Raw genomic sequence first — 22,759 nt, forward strand, 5'->3', positions numbered from 1 at the left:
AGACATCCACCTGAATGGAAAAAGTATTTGCAAACCATCTGGCAAAGGATTAATATCCTGAATATCAGCACCTTTTTTGAAGATTTATTTATTTATTTGAAAGTCAGAGTTACAAAGAGGCAGAGAGAGAGAGAGAGAAATCTTCCATCCAATGGTTCACTCACTAAATGGCCACAATGGCTGGAGCTGGACCAATCCAAAGTCAGGAGCCAGGAACTCCTTCCAGGTCTCCCACACAGGTGCAGGGGCCCAAGCACTTGAGACATCCTGTACTGCTTTCCCAGGCCATAGCAGAGAGCTGGATCAGAAGTACAGCAGCTGGGTCTTGAACCAGCATCCATATGGGATGTCAGCACTGCAGGTGGCAGCTTTACCCGCTATGCCACAATGCCAGCACTATATCAGCAACTTAAAAAATCCAATAACAAGGCCGGCACTGCAGCTCAATAGCCTAATCCTCCGCCTTGCAGCACCGGCCAGCACACCGGGTTCTAGTCCCGGTCAGGGCGCCGGATTCTGTCCCGGTTGCCCCTCTTCCAGGCCAGCTCTCTGCTATTGCCCGGGAGTGCAGTGGAGGATGGCCCAAGTGCTTGGGCCCTGCACCCCATGGGAGACCAGGAGAAGCACCTGGCTCCTGGCTTCAGATCAGCGCAATGCGCCGGTCACAGCGCGCCGGCCGCAGCGGCCATTGGAGGGTGAACCAATGGCAAAAAGGAAGACCTTTCTCTCTGTCTCTCTCTCTCTTACTGTCCACTCTGCCCCCCCCCCCAAAAAAGAAAAAAAATCCAATAACAAAAAACCAACAAGTTCAGTTGATAAACAGACAAATGGCTTCAATATAGTTCTCAAAAGAAGAAATACAAATCATCAAAAAATATATGAAAAAATGTTCAACCTCGCTAGCCAACAGGGAAATGAAAATCAAAATCACAATGTGATATCTCCTCACCCCCATCGGAATGGCTAAAATCCAAAACACAGAGAGTAACAAATGCAAGCAAGGATGTGGACAAACAAGAACATTTATAATCTTGGTGGAATGCAGCCACTGTAGAAAACAGTGTGGAGGTTTCTTTAGAAACTAGAAATAGACTAGCCATATGATGCAGCAATCCCACTACTGGGTATATACCCAAAAAACTTAAATACAATGTATCAAAGAGATACCTGCACCAGCATGTTCATAGTAGCACTGTTCACAACAGCCAAATTTGGAATCAACCAAGGCGACCATCATCAGATGAATGGATAAAGAAAATATGGTCTATATACACAATGGAATGTTATTCAGTTATAGAAAAAAAAATATGAAATTTGCAGCAAAATGAATGCAACCAGAGGATGTCATGTTGAGTGACATAAGCCAGACTCAAATACTGCATGTTCTCCCTTATATGTGGAAGCTGAAATTAAAAAAAAAAAAGGCACAAAAAGAAAGAAAAAAGAAAAATTTCTATGTGTATCAGTATTGGTGCTAATATAGCTTTGTAAAACTGTTTTATGAAGCCATCAGTTACACTACTCTGGTTCTAACGATCTGTGATTATTTTAAAATTTACCATATATGGGTGAAATGATCATTTTTCCATTTAGTTATTATTTATAGCCATTGTCTATATTCCCACTGAACTAGTGTCTTTTGCTTTTGATTTGTTAAACTTCTTATTCAGTGAAGTATAAGCCTTTTTACTGTAATGTAAGTTTAAAAATGTTATTTCAAAAACTAAAAACAAAGAAAGGGAGGAGGAGGGAGGGAGGGAGGGAGAAAATAGCACCATATTCCTAGAATTGTATCTACAAAGTACATTAAATCTGTTGAAAACTAATAAAATTTAATTAGAGTTTTAAAAACTTTTAATTTTAAAAAACAGTTTCCCTGAGGAAAAGCAAAAAGAGCCCCAGCGGTAGAAAGCCCTGGAGCAGGAGTTGAGGCCGGAATCCTGGTCCAGGCCTGAGGCTGGCTCTCTGCACGACAGACCCCTCCCCTGGTGGAAAGTGGCCCAAGGGGAGAGGGAGACGACTGGGCGAAGTGGCGCTGGCGGGCTCCCTCTCACCACAGAGACCAGGGACTTTGCCCAGGGTGAGAAAATGAACTTGTCCCGTGCTGACGCTGGTTCTCCTGCCCCTGCTGGCTTTCACCTCCTCCTGCGAAACCCAGAGCTTTTGTCCTTTCCTGCATCGCCTTGCACGTCCTTTGAGAGTAGCTTCCAAGGATAAATGGCCAACGTTGGCCCTAGCCCTCTGCGATGTAAAATCAATTTCCCTGAGGTTGATGGAGTCCTGGAAGGGCGACGATCCTAGCCTGAGACTCGTCTTCACTGGGAATTGCTTGTTTTATTGTCTTCCTTGGGAAATGGAATCTCTACAAGCATGAGGGCTATGTCTCCCTCGCTCACCACTGCACCCTCAATGCTAAAACATAGTTCTTATTATATAGTAGCCTCTTAGTAAATATGCATTGAGTACATGAGCCAGGCCAAATCAGCCAGGCCTGTGGCTGGTGGAACAGGGAGCTTGAGACAGGAGGAGTCCGGGGTGGCTGTTTGATCTCCATCTTGATGAATGGTTGCATGGCTCCCCTGGCCACTGCAGGAAAAACAGACCCGGAGAGAGGAAGGGGAATCGTGGTGGTTAAAAGACCCAATCAGGAATAATTAGGGCTCCTCCAACCTGAAGAAATGAGAAGCAATTGCCCAAGTAATGCTTTCCTGAGAGCTGGGAGAAGTCCTTTGGGTGGCTTTTGCTGAGTGTGAGCGTTCTGCAGCCTGTAACACTGAATCAGATGGTCTACAGTATTTTTGTTGTCAGCAAATCATCTGTGACAACTTAGGCAAGATAGGGGAATATTTGGGCTTAGAGCAGTCTGCAAAAAAAAAAAAAAGAAAAAAAAAAGAAAAAAGAAAAAAGAAAAAATTCCATAAAAGTTTCAAGGAAAAAAAAAATGAGCGCCATTCGAGCAAATGTTTCTGACCCAGGTCAGACTAAATAAACAAAACCACATGAATGTTCAGATAGGTTGGTCAATTAGCTAAAGGGAGCATTCAGCTCACCTTCCAAAGGCTTTCTTCTTTTAGGGGGACTTTAATTAAAAGGCGAGAGGAAGTCTGGCACTAGAGAATGACAAATGGGCAGTGGATCACCTTAGAGAAGCTGCTGGCACAGAGACAGAGAAAGCTCTGCTGGCTGGGATGCTCACATTCATTAAAATTCCCCAAGTGTGAACTCACACCTGAGTGCGACGCCAGGGAGCTGCCCAGGAGCAGTGGGGGCCCACGGTGAATTCTGCAACCAGCGGCCCCAGAAGCAGCTCCACTCCCAAGACCAGGGCTGAAGCAGGGAAGGCAGACAGCCTCAGGGTGTGGCGCCCCAGACAAGCAGGATCCAAATGAAAACAGCGCTGGCCTTGTTGGGGTCGTCCTGGTTTGGGTGGGCTCAGAAAGAAGGCACCTGTGGCTCTTGGCCCTCAGCTAGCCTACGGGAGGCCACGCATGCTTTGTCCCAGCAGGAGGGAAAGGCTGTTTGCAGGACCAGGGGCCACTGAAGGTGCTTCTTTGTCAATCCCATAGATGTTGGTGCCTCCCAGGATTCAGCCATGGCCCGCTTCTCCTCCCAGTTCCTGCTGTCCGGCTCCAACCTCATACTGAGAGTTGCCTTCATTTGGCAATCTGCCTATTGGACTTCCCTTCCTGACTGTCTCAGAGGCCCTTCAAATTCAAGATCCCCCAAGCCAGATCCATGACCCTGCTCCATCCCCAGAGACCCTTCTATGAAGGAATGGCAGAGCCATCTGGGCAGGCCTGAGTCAAAACCTGGGTATTGGCCTCAACTCCTCTCTTCCCATTATCCTCTGCACACAAATAGTCACCAAATCCAGTGCTATTTAATGAGTCTCAAACCCCACAGCTGTCACTACTTCCTACCTAGAATACCTTAGATACAGGTGCTTCCCCACAAACCCTGTGGAGGTGCCGCCAGCCTACAGGAGTTCAGAGACCGTAGAGGGCTCTGCCTGCTTCCCCTCTCCTCCAGCCTTGAATCCTAATGCCAAGTAAACCGACCAAGCCAGCTCTGATAGGACTCAAGACCTTAACTCTCTGCTCTTTGGGCCCTCGTGTCTCCTGCAGCTAATTCTTCTGAGTCAGCCTCGGCCAGGCACCCCCACCTGCTTCTGCTCTCTCTGCCCCAGATTCCTTGAGCACCTGTTTGTCTGTGATTCCTCAGCCTCACAGCTTCCCACCTCGGACTCTGCAATGCCCTACAGTGCTTCTCCTGAATGTGCCTCTAAGCCTGAGTGTGGAGCCTTCCCTGAGCTCCTGTTACTCTCTGTATGTCCCTATCACCAGGCAAGATTCTGTCTGTGTGCTTAGTCACCATGTTTAACCTTGGGAAGGAGAATCAGCCATGTTTATAGGTCAGTAGTAGCAAGAAAAATAAATACGAAGACCTCCTGAGACTCTCTTCAGACATGTGGCTATACTAGCTCCCCTCTCCAACCACCTTGCAGCCCCTAGCCCAGTCCAAAGCTGTCACCTCCAATGGAAGATAGAATACCTCCTGCCTTAAAGAGGGCTTAGGGCTAGCACTGTGGTGTAATGGATAAAGCTGCCGCCTGCAGCGCTGGCATTCCATATGGGTGCCAATTCAAGTCCTGACTGCTCCATTTGCAATCCAGCCCCCTACTGATGCACCTAAGACAGTAGCAGAAGATGCACCCACGTGAGAGACCCAGAAGAAGCTCCTGGCTTTGGCCTGGCCCAGCCCTGGCCATTTGCAGCCATCTGGGGAGTGAACCAGCAGATGGAAGATTCTCTCTCTCTCTCTCTCTCTCTCTCTCTTTTTCTCTCCCTCCCTCCCTCCCTCCCTCTCAGTAACTCTTTCAAACAAGTAAATAAATCTTTAAAGAAGAAGAAGGTTTGACTCCTGATCTCTGTGTCACACTAGAGACAGCAAGACTTGACCTCTCCAAGCACACACTACTAAATAACCAGGCAGCCATAAAGAGACTATTAAAGAAGGAATGGGCTTATTCTTAATAGGGCAAAGGAGGGTAGAAAGAAGATTGCACTCTGGGACCCCACTGGGGACGGCCGTATCAGTAGACCCTTTGGTTAGATTAATTAGGCTTCCCTGTTAGACTCAGAGCTAGTCAGAGGCAGGCACTCTGTTTGGTTCATCTCTGTAGCCACAGGGCTTGGGCAGGATCAGGTATGGAGTCATCACAAACCAGCCTCTCCTTGGCTTTCCTTTCCACCCTGGAAAACTGGCTCCAGTTAGTTAGGACAACCAGGCATCCAGGACAAGCCGGCAGAGCATCAGTATCTTGCTCCATGTTCCGGATAAATCACTGGGGACAAAATCTCTAGGGATGTCACTGCAATCAGTCCATGTGGTTATTGCCTGCTAAGAGCAACGGAAATCAGAACTATTGGCTAAAATAGAGTTTGGAACATGATGCAGACTACAAATTCCTGGAAGAAGGGAATAGATATTTGATTTTTTTAAACATTATTTATCTGAAAGTCAGAGCCACACAGAGAGAGAAGGAGAGGCAGAGAGAGAGAGAGAGAGAGAGAGAGGTCTTCCATCCACTGGTTCACTCTCGAAATGGTTGCAATGGCTGGAGCTGTGCCGATCCAAAGCCAGGAGCCAAGAGCTTCCTCCAGGTCTCCCATGTGGGTGCAGGGACCAAAGGACTTGAGCCATCTTCTACTGCTTTCCCAGGCCATAGCAGAGAGCCGGATTGGAAGTGGAGCAGCCGGACTCGAACCAGTGCCCATGTGGGATGCCAGCACTGCAGACAGCGGCTTTACCCACTACACCATAGCACCAGCCCCAAGGGACTAGATATTTGTTAAGCACTGGGTTGGGTATATTTCGTTCATTTATTTAGTTTATTTTTAATTTCTGTTATTATTTTCAAGTTCTTTGAAAGGCAAAGAGAGAGACAGACGGGGAGAGATCCTTCATCTATTGGGTCACTCCCCAAGTTGCTGGGCCAGCCGGGAGCCCAGAACTCAGTCCAGATCTCCCACATGGCTGGCAGAGACCCAAGTACTTGAGCCATCACTCCTGCCTTCCAGACTGTGCATTAGCTGGGCACTAGATGGAAGTGGCACCAGGACTTGAACCAGGCACTCCAACACAGATTGTGGGAGGTGCACGTGCCAAATGCATGCCCCTCATTCAGTCATTTAATCCCACAAGAACTATATTAAAAGTAAATATTTATGTGTCCATTTCACAAGTAAGATCACAGAGGATCAGCATGGCAAGTAATTATCTAGAGGTCACCCAGTAAACAAACAGCTGCAAAAAAATTCGAGCTCAGATCCTTTGCCATCAGCTTTCTCACAAGCTGTGAGGCCATCCTCCTCCCACCGGCAGCAGCTAAGCACAGATCATGGCAGAGGAGTCGGCACACTGAGGACAGAGAGGGCCAAGGGCGGTGCTCAAAGTGAAGCCAATCAGTGAGGTTGGGCAGGAAAGGGGACGGGCCAGTGGCACGCCAGGACCAGGGCTTGACATTCCCCACATGTGGCTTCAACTCTGCCTCCACCAGCCTATAAAAGAGGCATGACCCTCTTCATTCTCCAGAGAAGGGAACTGAGCTGGGAGACACGAAGTGGCTGAGCTACAGTCACAAGCCATGACGGAGCTGAGATTGAAATGGGATCCTGATGAGTCCATTGCCAAGGCCTGCATCTGCTGCCACCCCCGGCTGGATTTTGCATGATCCAAGACCCAGGCAGACCCAGAAGTATCTAGGGAGGCGAAGTGCTGAGTGCATTTGGCCCGAGCCCAGCCCTCCTTCCAACACTGGAATCCAAGATGGTGTATCCCTGTTAACACTCTGAGCGACGCTATTTGGGGGCTGGGGACTTTGGGGAAAATTCAGGACAGATCCCAAGCCTGCTCCTCCCTCTCAGCCCAGCCTCTGGGGAAGTCATATGGAAGCGTTTTGCCTTGTACTTGCCACGGCCCACTTCGCTGCCCCAGCTCTGATCTGTGTGTGTGTATTGTGCATTAAGAAGAAAAGGCTGCAGAGACAAACAAAGAATAAAATTCAGCAATACACGAAACCTCGAGTGACAAGAATTGCTGTCATTAAGGAGACTGCCTGTCATCTAGAATGTTGACTTGCTGAAATTTCTCTCCTCTTCTCCTGGTTCCAAAGCCACCTCCTTTAGGAAATCATTCTCTGGCTGGAATTCCTCTCTGCTTTGCTTGTCCTCTGTTGTTAGTTTAGAAGTTATCATATACACCCAATGGCTAATTGCACTTCCTTCCTAAATTGTAATCATACTGAAACATGGAACCCACCTTTCCTGCAGCAATAGAAGCAAAGGAACAGCTGCTGTTGGCTGGGTCCTCGCTGTGACCCACACGCTTTTGACACTCCGTTAGTACACATCCTTCAGTACACATGATACCCTAGGTTGGTTTCAACAATTTGGAAGCGAACACTCAGAAAGCTCACCCACAGGGTCAGCATCCAAACTCAGATCCAACCCTGGGCTCTTTCCAATATGCAACAATGCACAAAGTATTTGGAGAAAAAATATTTGTTCAGTATTTGCGAATTCATTGGTTCCAAGCCTGTCACCCCGTGCGTCAGCTGAAACTAAATATGATAGCATATCAGTTTTCCACTGCTGCATAACAAATCACCCCAAATCTTAGGGCTTTCAAACAACAACTTTTTCTTTCCTGCAATTTCCGGGGACCGGAGATGCTGGCCAGGCTCGGTGAGAACCATGCCTCTCAGCTCCCTGGGCTGCCTCCTTCCCTCCACGTGGCCTCTCGACCATGCAGGTGCTCTGGGCTTCTTTATACACACATGTGTTTCCCTCTGAGCAAAAGCAGAAGCCTTCCTAAAAGGCATCTTAAATCTCAGGATTCCAGCTCCACTGCACTCTGCAAGAGGCCAAAGCAGGCTGCAAGTTACAAAGCTGATTGAAGAGAGTCCAGAAACAGACCCCAGCCCCTGTTGGAAGAAGCAGGCAGAGTCACCCAGGAAAGGACACAGACCAAGGAGAAATCACCCTCGAAGGGCTGAGATGGTTAACTTTATGTGTCCACACGGCTAGGCGATGGTGGCCAGCTGTTTGGTCAAACACTGTTCTAAGGATTGCCGTGAAGGTGTTTGTGGGTGTGATTCACACTTACAGTCAGTCATCTGAAATGAAAGAACAGTACCCTCTACCATATGGGTAGATCTCATGCGATCATTTAAGGCCTTAAGAGCAAAGACACAGGTTTCCTAAAGAAGAAGCGATTCTCTGCCAAGACTGCAACATAGAAATGCTTGGGTTTCTGCCTGAGCGTCCAGCATGCTGGCCTGCCATACAGATCTTGGAGTCTCTCACTGAATTTCTAGACATCAACCAGTCTTCCAGACTGGAACGTGCCAGGCCCAATGATCATGTGAGCCAAGTGCTTAAAATCCACCCTGCCACATGGGGCAGGCATTGTAGCCCAGCGGGTTAAGCAACCACTTGGAACGCCCACATCCCATATCGCAGTGCCAGTTTGAGTCCTGACTACTCCACTTCTGATCCAGCAGGGATCTGACGCCCCTGGGAGGCAGAGGATGATGGCTCAAGCACTGGAGTTCCTACCACCTTTGTAGGAACCTGGATGGAGTTCCTGACCCCTTGGCTTCAGCCAGGCCCAGCTTCAACTGTTAAAGCCATTTGGAGAGTGAACCAGTAGATGAAAGCTACCTCTGTGTGTGTGTGTGTCGTGTGTGTGTGTGTGTGTCATGTGTGTGTGTGTGTCGTGTGTGTGTGTGTGTGTGTCTTTCTCGGTCACTCTGCCTTTCAAATAAATAAGTAACTTCTTTTTAAAAATCCACCCTGCCATATACATACGCATATGCACAGAGGGTACTTCAGAAAGCTCATGGGATGATGGAACTAAAAGATGTTTGTTTTGAAGCAGAAAATGTTGAAATCCATGTATAGTTTTTTTCATTATATGTCTGTTCCATGAACTTTTTAAAAAATTATCTATTTACAAAATCAGGGAGAGAGAGAGAGAGAGAGGTCTTCCATCTGCTGGTTCATTCCCCAGATGGCCGCAACCTGAAGCCAGGAGCCAGGAGCTTCATCCAGGTCTTTCACATGGGTGCAGAGGCCCAAGCATCTTGGCCATCTTTCACTGCTTTTCCTAAGCCATTAGCAGGGAGCTGGATCAGAAGCAGGGCAGCCAGGACTCATGTCAGCCAGCACACATATGGGATGGTGCAGGTGGCAGCTTTACCTACTACACCACAACACCAGCCCTTCCATGAACTTTTTGAAAAGCCCTCGTGTGTGTGTGTGTGTGTGTGTGTGTGAGAGAGAGAGAGAGAGAGAGAGAGAGACCTATATATCCTGTATACACACACACATAAATGGCTGTAAATAGACATATAAATACACATGATATACATATGTATGAGACAATTGTTCCTTAGTCTCTGGGGGTGGGAACTGATTCTCAGACCCCCTACAGATACTAAAATCTTCAGCTTCTCAAGTCCCTTGTATAAACCAGCATGGTGTTTGCAGAGAACCCCTGCGGTCCTCTAGCCTTGAAGTCATATCTCCGTTGCTTAAAACATCTAACACATGGAAACAAAAGCCTGCTCATGCTATTTCTCTGGAGAACCTGACAAACACAAGCATCATTGCCAACAACGCACTACAGACACAAAGGATAGGGCAGAGGAGAGCTCTGTCCACTCCCAGGAAGAGACAGAAATCGGCAGAGCTACCTCCGACAGGGGGCCTTTCGGGAGTTCTCTCGTGTCCCGCTGTGGCAGGGTTTGCTAGAGTAGTCCCCATCGACGCCTCACAAAGGTATTCACAAGCATCGCCTTTTGCACAGATTTGCACAGTCCCAAATTAAGTCTTCACTGGGCCAGGCACGGATGAGGGCACAGCTGCGCCTTGGGAGCAATCACAGGTACCCCCCACCCCCTACGTCCACACGGAATATGGAGCACCAAGCAGGCGCTGCTGGCAGCGGGGTAAATTCTGACTTGCTCCTGAGTCACTCCCTCTGGTCCCAGAGCGTGTAAATGGCATGGTTTATTATCTGGAAATTTTACTGTGTGGAAAATTCCAGATTGGGCAGGAACTGGAGGAAAAAGAGGATAATGGGAGAAGATTCAAATACGCCAAGTAATGGCTGGAGAGCCCTGGTCTCACAGACACACAGCCTGCCCTCAACAACTCGCAGATCAACCCCAGACACATCCAACATCTCCTCTTAGGTATGTGACAAGTGACACCTCAAGTCAGGTTGCTCCCCGTGTCTTGAACTGTGTGTGCTTCCAGCAGGAAGCCAGGAGTACACTCAAATCTGTAAAACAGGAGCTATTCTTAAGGGCATGAGCAGAGTTTAGAGTTTAGGGAAACCAAGAAGGGGCAGTGAAGTGCCCTGGGGTTAGCAGCAGCTGAGCAGCCTAGGACTTGACCAGCTCTGTCCTCCTGGCTGGAAGAAAAGCCCTCTGCCCAGGGTCGCTGCCCTCCAACCCCAATCTTCAGCCCATGCTTCAACCAGAAGCTGGAGAGCAATGGCACCTGCAGAAGCAGCCTATTAGGGTCAACTCCCCAGGCACAGGGCAAGGTGGAAAAAAAGAAGGCAGACCTGGAAGGCCAAACGATGGCTATCCAGTACAAAGCCCTTCAGCTCAGCAGTGCACTGTTGGGTGTTGCAAAGGTTGCCTGCCCCTTGGTAGTCTCAACTCCACCTATTACACACATTCAGAGGGAAGAAGGAGAAGATTCGTCCCACCCACGGAGAGACACTTCTGAGGCTCAGTGCTCAGGGGGATAAATTGTAGTTAACCACTTGCACCCCCCAGGGCTGCTACCTGAGCTCAGGGTCAGTTCCATTGTTGTGGGTTGGGGTGTCTGGGGGTCCCTGAGTGCATTTATTCCAGGTGCTTGTCTGAGCGTGAGAGAAGGCGTGAAAGCAGAGATGTAGATGAAGTGCAAGAATGGGCTGAGGATTTATGTAAAAATTTTCGATGAAGGTGGGCAACCTCGAGAGGGAGAATCACCCCTGCCACAGGATGGTCCCCTGAGTACCTGGTAGGAGGTGGTGCCCTAGTTCAATAGACAAATGAGGCAGCAATCTCTAGGGAGGTTTCGTGGCATTCCCAGGTGGAGCTACGCATGCACCTGTTCATCATGGTGTCTTATGCAGGATGAAGGAGGCTCAAATGCATCATGGGAAAGGGAGTGTGCCAAGCCTGTGGCCTTGTTGGATCCGCAGGGCAGTGGGTGGAGTCTTAGGGATGCAGGGCCACACCAAGGAGACTGCTAGAAGCCTCCTGTCTTGTTTGTTCGCTCACTAGCCCCTGGCTATCCCACATCAGCATCCCGGCAAATCCCATCCCATCACTCCTCAGCTCCAAGCCCAGGCAGATCCTGGACCCCACAGTGCTGCCTCTGCTCTGAGGAGCCAGGCCAGGTCCCCGTAGCATCAGCGTGGTCAGCGTGACCAAGGGCTTCAGAGATGTGACATCAGCCCAGTGTGGATTTCAGGAACACTTTTCTCCAGAAAGGCCCCATGGGAGCATTTCCATCCACGAGGTTTATTTCGGGGCATCTGAAGCCAGTGGGAGATGCCAAAGAGTGTGTTCCCCAAGGGTACAGGCTGGCCGAGGCCGCTGGCCAGAGACAGCTGCGCACACTGGCCGGGTCCAAGGCTGCTCTCAGTGTCCTCACAGCACCCTCGCCGAGCTCTCTGCAAAATGGCTCCAGAATTTATGAGGCCAAAAGACACCGTTAAGTGACTTTTATTTTCAAAAGAAACCGGAGGGGTGTCAGGGGGAGCAGTGATCGTCTCCGGAGTGGGAGGAGCACATGACAGCCCACAGAAGGGGCACGGAGCCCCACATATGCCTCGCGACCGGCAGAGTAAAGTTCCCGTTTTACTCGGGAAGGTTGGGAACGCCCGCCTTGCTCTTCAGTCCCATCCAGTGCCTCCCCCGTGCTCACAGGATGACGCCCAAAACTCCTTACTCTGCCACCCGAGGACCCTCCCAGTTGGCCGCAAGCCACTTCCGCAGGTTGATCGCCCAGTTCCTCAGTAATGGGCCCACAACTTAGGTGCCGTGCAGTGCTCAGAGATGCAGGCTCCGGAGTCTGATACACCAGGTTTCTAATCTGGGTGACTTTGGCGAGTTGTTAACCTTTGACCTGACTCAGGTTCCACACTTCAAAAATAATAGCATTTGCCGCAAATTCAATTACAAAAGGTTGGCTAAAGCCCTTAGCACACTGCCTTACCCAGAATAAAACCCTGAGTACCTTTGGTAGCTGCAACCAAAAGCAATCTCTTAGGACCAGCATTGTAGCTTAGCAGGTAAAGCATCTGCGGTAATGTCGTCTGTGGTGCCGGCATCCCATATGGGCACCGGTTCAAGTCCTGACTGCTCCACTTCTGATCCAGCTCCCTGCTAATGCGCCTGGGAAAGCAGCAGATTATGGCCCAAGAGTTTGGGCCCCTGCACCCATGTGGGAGACCTGGATGAAGCCCCTGGCTCCTGGCTTCAGCTTGGCCCACGATCTCAATTGTGGCCATCTGGGGTGTGAATCAGCATATGGAAGACTCTCTCTCTCTCTCTCTCTCTCTCTCTCTCTCTCTCTTTCTGTGTGTGTGTGTGTATTTTAACTCGGACTTTCAAAATAAGTAAATAGGTCGGCACCACGGCTCACTAGGCTAATCCTCCGCCTGCGGCACCAGTTCCCTGGAGTTCTAGTCCGGGTAGGGGCGCGCATTCTGTCCCCGTTGCTCCTCTTCCTGTCCAGCTCTCTGCTGTGGCCAGGAGTGCAGTGGAGGATGGCCCAAGTCCTTGGGCCCTGCACCTGCATGGGAGACCAGAAGCACCAGGCTCCTGGCTTCGGATGGGTGCAGTGCACCGGCCGCAGCGCACCAGCTGTAGCGGCCACTGTGGGGGTGAACCAACAGAAAAGGAAGACCTTTCTCTCTGTCTCTCTCTATCACTGTCCACTCTGCCTGTCAAAAAAAAAAAATAATAATAATTAGGAAGACAAGAAGAAAGGAAGGAAGAAGGAGCCAATCTCCTGGGTGTGCTTTGTCCATCACCTGCTCCTAGAATCCTGCTTGCTCAGCCTGTCCCGGTGCAAGTCCTCCTTGAGTTCCATGCCTGCAGCTGCTCCAACCACACTCACCTCCTCCCAGGCCCTGACATCCAGTCCTCTCTCAGGCCACTAGACAGCCTCACCCGCCTGTGGAGGTCATTGTTGCCATGGGATAGAAATACTGCTAGACCCAAAGACCTTAGTTCAAATCCCAACCTCTACAGGGACTTGCTACCTAACCCTGCACTGGTTGCTTAGCCTCTCTGGCCTTCTGTTTCTTCTTCTTTAAAAGATGGAGAATAGGGGCTGGCACTGTGCCATGGTGGGTAAGGCCACCACCTGGGCAACAGCATCCCATATGGTCACCTGTTCAAGTCCCAGCTGATCCACTTCCTACCCAGCTCCCTGCTAATGTGTGTGGGAAAGCAGTAGAAGATGGCCCAAGTGCTTGGGCCCCTGCAACCACGTGGGAGACCTAGAAGAAACTCCTGGCTCCTGGCTTTGGATTGACCCAATTCCAGCTGTTGTGGACATCTGGGGAGTGATCTGTCTGTCTCTACCCCTCTCTTTCTCTATAACTTTGCCTTTCAAATAAATAAATCATTTTTAAAATCCACTCTTGTCCAATGTGAAGTAATACTATAACTAGTACTGAAACAGTATTTTACACTTTGTGTTTCGGTGTGGGTACAAACTGATGAAATCTCTACTTAATATATAGTAAATCGATCTTCTGCATATAAAGAATTGAAAATGAATCTTGATGTGAATGGAATGGGAGAGGAAGCAGGAAATGGGAGGGGTGCGATTGGGAGGGAAGTTATGGGGGGGGAAGCCATTGTAATCCATAAACTGTACTTTGGAAATTTATATTTACTAAATAGAAGTTAAAAAAAAGAAAGTACACACTAGAAGATGAACCTCCGATAAGGGTATTAGCATGTTTCTTGAGATAGTTGATAACCCGTAATATTATTTAGCATAAAATAATAAAAGGAGTTCTTACATTATAAAAAAAATAAAAATAAATAAATAAAAGAGGGAGAGTAGCCCCTTCCACGTGGCAGGGAAAGTCCACAGGATAGGCTGCGTGAAAGGGCTGTGTAACGCTGAAATGCCAGCGAGCACTGGAAAAAGACAACTGCTCATTTGGAAGGCGATAGTAATTCTATGCCATAGAATCTTGGTTTTTTATGACCAGATTCTGCATTTACAGTCTATGGGTTTCCACCAGCAAGGCAGGGGCACTGAGCTGGTCATCCAGTGATGGGGGCTTGCATCACTGATGGGCAGACTCCCCCCGCACACCCACCAGGGCCACTCTGAAAACATACAGACATAACGATGCTGTTGCTAAAACAAGGAGAGTTCTACTTCTTTCCTCCTGCAAGGTGCTCCCCAGTCCACAAACGGCTCGCGCGTCCCAGGGCCAGAGCTGAGAAGAACCCTCCAGTCGGCCTCGAGTCACTGCTCTCCGACCAGGGCCCCTGAGAACCTGACAGCAGCTCAGCCTCGCCCGCCGAGCGCCGAACGCCCTGTGAGACGAGATTCCTTCAAAGGCCGGGCAGAGAGCAAGCCGGGCGTCCGTAGCCTGAGAGGCAACAGGATTGCCAAGGGGAAATCTCCTCACTCTTCTTTCCTCTCGGGCTTACAGCCCTGAAATGTCTGAGGCCCATGTGAGCACCCAAGCAGCCTGCCCATCTCTCTTCATCGTGTACCTAGTGTTCCTCTCCCTTTAGCCGGCCCGAGTGGCATTTCTTGGGCAACATCTGGCTGTGCAGCTGCATGATGCCAGAACCGTCCCGTTTCCCTGAGATAAGACTCAGTACCTAGGGGAAGCAGGTTAATTGATAAGCGCAAAATCAGCCAACCTGCTTAATGCTACACAGCATTGAGCCCATACTCTTAACGTTCTAGGCTCTCTAGATGGCTTCCGTTGTAAAGGAGGCAAGGCAAGAAAAGGAAGCTAAAATATCTAAGTCTGGGGTCCAGGGTGTGGGGCAGCAGGTTAAGTGGCTGCCTGCTACACTGGCATCTCATGGGAGCACCAGTTCGAGTCCCAGCTGCTCTACTTCTGATCCAGCTCCCTGCTAATACACCTGGGAAGGCAGCAGAGGATGGCTCAAGCACCTGGGCCCCTGCACCCATGTTGGAGACCCAGACGGAGTTCTGGGCTCCAGCTTCAGCCTGGACCAATCAGAAATGTTGCAGCCATTTGGGGAGGGAACTGTCAGATGGAAGATCGATCTCTCCCCTCCCTCCCCCTGTCACTCTGTCTGCCTTTCAAACAAATCTTTTTTGAAAAGTTAAGTCTGATTAGTGATCAGACCAATCTGGAAGCTAGACTGCAACTGAGAAAAAGCTCATTATCCCACTTCTGCCTGCAGTTCGTTGGGCAACTTGAATGAGTTCCATCTCTTAGTTGGTTAGATGGGAGGGGTGGGCCAGGGGAGGCATCCCAAGCACGTGCCACGCATGCTGCCAAGGAGTCCCAACCCTTCCAGAGTCCAGGCGACCACCGGTCAGTGGCAGCACCCCTTCCCGGTCAGCACATCAGGACATGGCCACCACAGGCCAGAGCCCCCACAGGATGCAAACAAAACCTAGTCCTCATCCCTGAACAAGGTCTTCGTTAAGGACTTGCACTTGCTTTAGCATTCTGCACCCCACTGAAGAGGAAAAGGCGCCAGGCAGAAATAGGAGGCCTGGACCCAGTTACTACCCCGTCGTGGATCGTCAGCGCCACCAAAAAGTGACTCAAAAGCTGGGTCTTTGATTCCTCACTTGTAAACGGATGGTAACAATTTTATTCTTATTTTGCAAGGTCCTTCTGATGATAAAAAGTAATTGGATAAAAGCTTTATAAAGCTAAGTCCTGTAGTGATTGTCGTACAATAACATCTATGAAGCACTAGGCCAAGTACTTCCAATCTTGTTCTTGTCTCATTTAGTTCCCACAGCAGCCTCATGGAGGTGAGTGGGTGGCACCTGGAACCAACAGCAAAGCTATTAGTACAGACTGAACTCCTCCAGGGCAGGACTGCTCGGCTCATGTCTCATCCCAGTGCTCAGCCTGGAGCGAGGAGCCAGGAGCACTCAGTAAACACCTGCTGATTCAATGATTCTCTGGAGGAGATTATGTGGCTCCTAAGAGAATAATTGGGGACATATTTTGAAAGGTGAAATATGACTGTTAAAATGCATTGGGTTGGGCTCTGAGCTATGCCACAGCAGGTAAAGCTGCCACCAGCATAGCTGGGATCCCATATGGGTGCCTATTCAAGTCCCAGCTGCTCCACTTCTGATCCAGCTCCCTGCTAGTGTGCCTGGGAAAGCAACAGAAGATGGTCCAAGTGCTTGGACCCCTGCACCCATGTGGGAGGTCGGGAGGAAACTCCTGGATCCTGGCTTTGGCCTAGCCTAGCCCCTGCCATTTTGGCCATTTGAAGAGTGAACCAGCAGATGGAAGATCTCTCTCCCTCTCTCTGTATCTCTACCTTTCAAATAATAAATAAATAATTTTTTAAAAAATGCATGGAGTTGACCCAACAGTGGTTTCCAATCAAAAGGACCATGGAGAGTGTGCTACATTGATTTTTACCTCATGATTCCAATATGGCTGCTGCAGCTGTAGGCTTCACCTTCTTCAAGTGTGTGTGCAATGTAAGGAAACAGTGAAAGAAACTATCATGGAGTACTTCTCTCCTTTTTGCAGGGAAAATCTTTTCCCAGCTGACATCCTTTTGACTCACTGCGCTATGGCCACCCTCGTGTGCAAGGGAGGCTGGGTTGTGAGTGCTTGGGAAGAAGGCAAGGGAAGAGGGGATGCAGAATGGCCCGTAGGTACCTGATCAGTAATGTCGGCCACAGGGGGTCTTTTAGATACTCCTCGGGTAGTCGTTTTGTATTGCTGCGGTACCCGATTATCACAAACCTAGCATCTTAAGACCACAAAAATGGATCTTAGCATTCTGGAGGTCAGAAGTGCAAATGGAGTGTGAGCAAGCTGGGATCAGGGCTGCGGCAGGAGCTCCTTCCCTTGGGAAGCGCTTTGAGCGCGTGCAGGCCTCCTCCTCTCCTGGACTCACGGCCCCTCCTCCACCCTCGAAGCCAGCAGCGGGCTTGCTCCTGCTCCACTCTCAGCTCCTTCTCTCGCCCCAACCTTCAGTCCATCTTCTAAAAACCCTGTGGATAAACGAGACTTATGTACTTATTTGAAAGGCAGAATCACAGAGACAGAATTAGAGAATCGCAAAGGCAGAATTAGAGAGACAGAGACAGAGAGAGAGGTCTTCCATCTGTTGGTTCATTGTGGCCCCAAATGGCCACAATGGCCAGGGCTGGGCCAGGCCAAAGCCAGGAGCCAGGAACATTATCTGGATCTCCTATGTGGGTGCAGGGGCCCAAGGACTTCGACCATCTTCCATTGCTTTCCCAGGTGCATTAGCAGGGATCTGGATCAGAAATGCAGGAGCCGGGACTCAGCCCAGCTTATATGGGGTACTGGTGTCACAGACAAGCGCTGAACCCGCTGTGCCACAATACCAGCTCCTCCGAGATCCTTTTTTTTTTTAAAGATTTATTTTATTTATTTGAAAGACAGAGTTACACAGAGAGGTAGAGACAGAGAGGTCTTCTATCCTCTGGTTCACTCTTCAGATGGCCACATCAGCTGGAGCTGTGCCAATCTGAAGCCAGGAGCCAGGAGCTTCCTCTGGGTCTCCCACACGGGTGCGGGGGCCCAAGGACTAGGGCCATCTTCCACTGCTTTCCCAGGCCATAGCAGAGAGCTGGATGAGAAGAGGAGCAGCTGGGACTAGAACCAGTGCCCATCTGGGATGCTGGCGCTTCAGACCCAGTGCCAAGTGGCACATTCGGAGGTGGACATCTCTGGGGGCCATTACTCAGCCTACCACACCCCAGGTGTTCCTGCAAACGTCTTCCTCCTGCACAGAGTTGAGCTGCTCCCGGAGGAGGCTGAAGAGGAAGTGAAACTGCAGCCCGCCAGAAGCTGCCTGCCGGGGAGTTCACCCCCAGAAAGAGAGCCGCCGTCCTCCTCGACAACTCTCACCGAGATCTTGGGAGGAAATGCCCATGGGATGTGTGAAAGCAAAGAGAAACCCCAGACCTGGGGAGACCCAAATACTGCCTTTTAAACAATCCAACAGCACCCCCCAGTGCCAAGAGGCAGGAAAAGGGGAGAAGGGCTGGCCCTTCGGTAAAGATCAGAGCACAGCTGCCCCTCTGGGTCCTGGGAGATTGCTGCTGGACCACCCACAGGAACCAAAATCCCAGGTCGCTCAGGTCCCTTATAGAAAGTGGTGGAATTTCACCTGGAATCTGTGCACCCTGTCCTGTGTGCTTCACACGATCTGTAGGTTATTTAAATACCTGATACGATGTAAACGCTTGCTAAACAGTTGCTATAGTGTATGAGGAAGGGAGAGTGACAAGGAAGAAGAGTCTGCCTCTGTTCGGTGCAGACACAACTTTTCCAAACATTTTCAGTCTGCACTTGGTTGAATCCATGGATGTGGGAACCGTGACTCTGAGGCCTGACTGTGTTTAGTCCAGTGGCTTGGAACCGTGTGCATCCCATACACAAGCAGAGCGTGCAGGAGGTTGCAGGCCAGGCTCCAGCCTGAGTAGTCTTTTTGGTTTTGTGTTTGGGTTTTTTTTTTAAGTTTTATTTATTTATTCAAAAGGCAGAGTTAGAGTGAGACAAAGAGGAAGATCTTCTATCTGCTGGTTCTCTCCCCAGATAGCCACAACAGCCAGGGCTAGGCCAGGCCAAAACCAGGAGCCAGGAGCCAGTAGTTTCATCTGGGTCTCTCACTCGGGAGGCAGGGGCCCAAGCATCTAGGCCATCTGCTGCTGCTTTCCCAGGCACATTGGCAGGGAGCTGGATCAGAAGTGGAGCATCGGGGACTCAAAGCAGCACTCGTATGAGATGCTAGCACTGTGGGTGGTGGCTTAATCCACTGCGTCATGACGCTGGTCCCATGAGTAGTTTTTTGTTTGTTCGCTTGTTTGTTTTGACAGAGTTAGACAGTGAGAGAGATAGACAGAGAGAAAGGTCTTCCTTCCGTTGGTTCACCCCCCCCCCAAAATGGCCGCTATGGCCGGAACTACACCGATCTGAAGCCAGGAGCCAGGTGCCCCCTCCTGGTCTCCCATGCAGGTGCAGGCGTCCAAGCACTTGGGCCATCCTCCACTGCCCTCCCGGGCCACAGCAGAGAGCTGGACTGGAAGAGGGGCAACCAGGACAGAATCCGGCACCCATATGGGATGCTGGCACCATGGGCGGAGGATTAACCAAGTGAGCCACGGCGCCGGCCCCATGAGTAGTTTTTTAAACTTTAGAAGTGACCCTAGGTTCAGCTAAAACAACTGAGGTCAGCAAAGCTATAAACACAGTGAGAATGCCTTCTGGACCCTGGGAATTCAAAGTAAATATGACAAGGCTTCTCTTTTCCAAGAGCTTCTGGCCCAAACAGACCATGAGAGCCAGTGTCTCTTTTAAGAGGCATTGGCCACAATGACCAACTCTGTGATTAAAGCAATTGCTTCACCTCTCTGGGCCAGATCCTTCTTTATCAGATGGGAAAGCCAAGAAGGTCCCTGCCTGCAAGGTCGTAAACAGCGTTAAATGATAGGCTTCCCATCAAGCTCGTAATATGGAATCTGGTAGGACATCAGCAGGCAGCAAGTATTGGGGCCATCTGGTGAGCACGTGATGGGAAAACATGTGGCCCACATGCTGCCACTCCCTGTCACCCCCTGCAGACCCCACTCAGGGCTCTGAATGCGTTTCCACTGAATCTGGACAAAACTTGGGCGTTCTTCTCAGTGTAGTTCTCCATTGGTGGGGCAAGCTGGCACGGGAAATCAATGTGCCATGCAAAGTCGTTCTGTGTTCTGCACTTAAAGAAATGAAGATCCAGAAAAGCCGAAGTCATTGGATGAGCAGAGCTGGGAGGAGGGTCCAAATCTCCTGGAACTGGCACCTTGCACCTGTGGCTCTGTGCCTGCGACCTTTCACCCCCGCCTGCTGGTTGGGCTTGGTCTCGCCCACACTGTACTCGCACTGTGCCTGTGGCTCCTGTCCACCTGCTGCCTCCTGGGTGTTCTGCAGCAGCAGCGTGACCTTGAGTACCTTGGTGGGCCAGATGCCCCGGGTAACCCTGTAAGAACCCAGAGACAAAAGCCACTCCCACTAAGAGAGCCCTGATGCCTGCCTTTTGCTAATTGCTTGATAACCATTATCTCAGAAACCCTCACCCCCATTGCATAAATGAGGAAACTGAGGCTTAGAGAAGTTTAGTGTCTTGCCCAGGGGAAAACTATGATGTGTAGGCAAAAGGGGATTCCAGCCCAGGTCTGACATCCACCAGCTTAGCCAGTGGGGCGTGATGTCGAGCATCACATAGGCACGACTTCACGAAGCTGATCTGTCCAGCTCTGCCCTGCTCCCAAAGCTCCCTCATAACACTGACTAGTGAACCCAACCTATCCTGTCTTCTCCAGGGCCTTCCCTGGAAGAGCCGTTGCTCTCCAGCAAACACACATGTGCATCCACACGCACAAGTCCCACTCCCGCTTCGATTTTACCCTTCTCAGTCCCTCTCCCAGGCAGCCTGCCAAGACTGCCAGGTGTCTGTGCCGTATAAACAGACCAGTATCTACCTGCATTTCCCTTGTCTCAGTACTCACCCAATTAATGCAATATGCTCTCCGATTACACTGTAATTAATCCAGAAATTCACACACTGTGTGAAAATTAAGAAACAGTAATTACACTTATTAATATAGCTTCTGTTTATGGAACTTCCTGCCAGGCTGTATGCTAAGCACTATGTTAAGTACATGTGTATACACACAAACACACATACTTGCTTGGGCACATGTATGTTTAAAAAGCTCATGAGAAATAGAGCTAAAAGATAAGTTTATTTTGGTGCATACATTTTCTGAAGTCCGTGCACAGCCTTTTGGTAATATGCATTTTCCATGAATGCTTTGAAGACCTCTCGTGTCCAATCCATTTCATTATGACTCTAAGCGTCTGAGGTTGTGACGATCACTCTCTGTTCTCTAAGAGGTAGGTAGGGCTGGGAGCAGACAAAGAGCTTCAGAGGGGTTAGTGATTTGCCCCAGTCCATGCAGACACACAAGTGAGTCTCCAAAGCCCAAGCTGTGGATCCCCGTGCCTTGCTGCCTGGTGCCTCCATACCAGAGCCAGTTCAACTTGGAGACCAGCATCTCTTGCTTCCTCTTCTTCCTCTGACTTCCACTGCTAGAAAAGTTATCAGGTTACAAATGGTTACTTGAGTACCTGGCATTGTGGTATAGCATATGGGACGCCAGCATCCCATATGAGCCTTGGTTTGAGCCCCGGCTGCAGGACTTCTGATCCAGCTCCCTGCTAACGCACCTGAGAAGGCAACACTTCTGATCCAGCTCTCTGCTGATGGCCTGGGGAAGCAATGGAGGATGGCCCAAATCCTTGGATCACTGTACCCACGTGGGAGACCCGGAGGAAGCTCCTGGCTCCTGGCTCCTGGCTTCCATGTGGCCCAGCCCCAGCCATTGTGGCTATTTGGGTAATGAACCAGAGGATGGAAGATTTCTCTATCCCTTTCTCTCTCTCTAACTCGGCCTTTCAAACAAATAAAATAAATCTTAAAAAAAAAAAAGACTGCACAGCGAGCAGGAGGAAGCCCACACTGAGGGCTATCACAGAGCCAGCATCTTCCAGGAATGGTCCAGGGCAGCTTTTCCCACACCAGACTGGGTGGCCCCTGGAAGCTCCATTCAGCCCTGACTTCAGTGACAAGGAAGCCTGTCAGCCACGGCCAGGGCTGCGCCTTTGTCCACAAGAGGGCAGTGGTGCACGCGATGAGACCCTGGGACTCAGCCACTGGGATCAGATTTAGAGACAGCGATACCAGATCCCAGCATCTCACACACACACACACACACACACACACACACACACACACATTGCAGACGGGGCACTGAGACCTGGAGAGAAGGACCTGCAGTGGCCTGCAGGCCAGACTGCTGAGACAGAGCCCTCCCCTGCCTCAAGGGTTCCTCAGCACGCTTCCTGGTCAAGCACAGGCTGGGGCCCACGCAGGCCCAGTGAGTCAGAACCAGCAGGTGGGGCTGAGGCCTCATGGGTTCCTAAAGCACCCAGAGGTCCTGCCCTATCCATCGCTGCCTCTCATCACAAAGGGTGCCAGAGGGAGAGAAATCCGAGTCTCCTGTGCTTTGCCTGCTCTCGGGACACTGGGCTGTAAAGCAGACAGGAAGATGTGCAATGCTAGGAGTGTACGTGAAACCACACAGAGTCAAGGGCCCGGCAAACAGATGTGCTCCCCAGCTCAGGTAAGTGGGGAGACCCAGAAGGCATGAATCACAAGGCTGCAGGCAGGACACAGAGAAACCACAGAAGTCCATCCTGCAGGCCAAGGAGCCCGGCTCCCTGCCCAGCCCAGAGCTGGGTGTGTACCAGCACCGGGAGAAAAGGCAGGCAGCGTGAGATGGCCACCAGGGAGGAGCTGCGACCCCTGGTAGAAGGAGGCAGCCAAGAGGACAAGTAACCCAAATCTGCTTTCCTCCACTGGCTGGGCTCCCGCCAGTGCTCATCACTGGGC

The sequence above is a fragment of the Oryctolagus cuniculus genome, chromosome 7 (assembly GCF_964237555.1).
Source record: "Oryctolagus cuniculus chromosome 7, mOryCun1.1, whole genome shotgun sequence".
NCBI classification, from domain to species: Eukaryota; Metazoa; Chordata; class Mammalia; order Lagomorpha; family Leporidae; genus Oryctolagus; species Oryctolagus cuniculus.